This window comes from Bison bison, unplaced genomic scaffold (assembly GCF_000754665.1).
Source record: "Bison bison bison isolate TAMUID 2011002044 unplaced genomic scaffold, Bison_UMD1.0 scf7180017864180, whole genome shotgun sequence".
Taxonomy (NCBI): Eukaryota; Metazoa; Chordata; class Mammalia; order Artiodactyla; family Bovidae; genus Bison; species Bison bison.
In genome coordinates, this window is record NW_011494752.1 from 1,159,687 (window position 1) to 1,161,241 (window position 1,555).

The window sequence follows — 1,555 nt, forward strand, 5'->3', positions numbered from 1 at the left end:
GCCGTCAGGCCCAGCCGCTAAGCGACAGATGGCCGGGGTGCCCGTCTCTCTCCCCACCCTTGGCGTTGATGCCGAGCTTGGCCGAGACAGGGTCCTCCAGGGGCTGGAAGATGCTGCCGCCACCCTGCTGTCGGGATTGGCAGAGGGCCAGTCCCAGCGCCTCCTGCCCTCTCCAACCTTGGCGGATATCAAGGAGTTCTACCATTAGGTGGTCCTCCGGAGTCTGCCTGGGCAGAGGATTTTGCGGGGGGAAGCAGTGCATAGCACAGTTTGGTCAACCAGCCCACTCCTCTCTTCACCCATTAACTTTGCACCGTTTCAGCCAGCTCAGATCATTGGATTTCTGACATTCTGAAATGTTGGGTGAAGGACACCTGGTAGACCCAGCTGCCCAGAGGGGTGTTTTCACTTCTTAAAGAGCTACTGCTGCTTTTTTTTTTTTTTTTTTTAATATTTAAAGAGCTTCTTAAACAGCTTGGAAAATGATAATGGGAACAGCTCTTGAGCTCAGCTGGGTGGTAGATGTCTCCACTCCCATTCTGCATTATGTTTGCTGCAGTAGGGGACCCTCAGAATTTTGTCCCTCTCTTTACTCCAGGGATTGCCTGGCCTTTCCAAAAAAAAAAAAAAAAAACACACCACTCCTGTGGATACTAACCTTAAAATAAGTGCTCTTTGTCCTCCTCACAGAGACCCTACATAGCATCCCCAGTGGTTCCTCTCCACGGGCTGTGTCCCAGGGGTACAGTCCTGGGGAACAAACTCCTTTCATTCAGCCTTCCCTGTGGGCTACTTCTGCCCTCCGTGGCTGCTGTGGATGAACTCAATTCTGGGTCACTTATCCTGTCTGCAGAAAAGACCCCATTCAGCTCAGAAGGGCCCTCCTTTCGATTGAGAGAGTGTGTGTGTGTGTGTGTGTGTTCAGGTCCCCTGGCATGATTTTCCCCAAATTTACCTAGGTAACAGTTCCTGGGACCCCAAAGTGGACCCCTTGGATCTTAGCTCTGCCCTGAAATCATCTCTGACCAGTCTGACAGCATATTCAGTTATTCAGTTACTGGGGAGGCAGCCCAAGACTCTGCAGTGGTGTGTGTGTGTGTGTTGTGTTCCCAGCCCAGACTGGTTTACACTTTAAGTCCCTTTGTCACTTGAGCCAGTGTTCTTAGCTATGGGTCTCTGGGCTGTCAGATCATGGTCACAGGTCACCATCTTGAAGGGATAAGCGAAACTGGGTATGTGTACATTTTTCTGGGCTTTTCTTCTGGTGCTCGAAAGAGTCTGACCTCAAATAGGTTAAGATCCACCACCTTCAAGAGACTCCCCCGAATGATTAAACTTGTGATTTATCTCTACCCAGTCTACTCCCTGGCTTTGTGAGCCTTCTTACCCTGTCTTGATAAATATGCAGAGGCCAGATTCTTTCCCTGTCTTTTTACTCTGTCCTGTAAATTCTCTGTCTTGGCCTTGAGAGGGCCTGCCCCATCTATGCCAAAGTGCTCTGATGGCCAGTCTGTGTTTTGGTGAGCTGGCAGAGCTTTTCTATCTTGTGCCATTC

General features: G+C 50.3%; 1 protein-coding gene across 3 annotated transcripts in view; it reads left to right on the forward strand.

Annotated features, from left to right (window-relative positions):
* ACLY (ATP citrate lyase) overlaps positions 1-1,555 on the forward strand; it is a 44,652-nt gene that overhangs the window by 927 nt on the left and 42,170 nt on the right. The gene's annotated exons all lie outside the window — the stretch shown is intronic.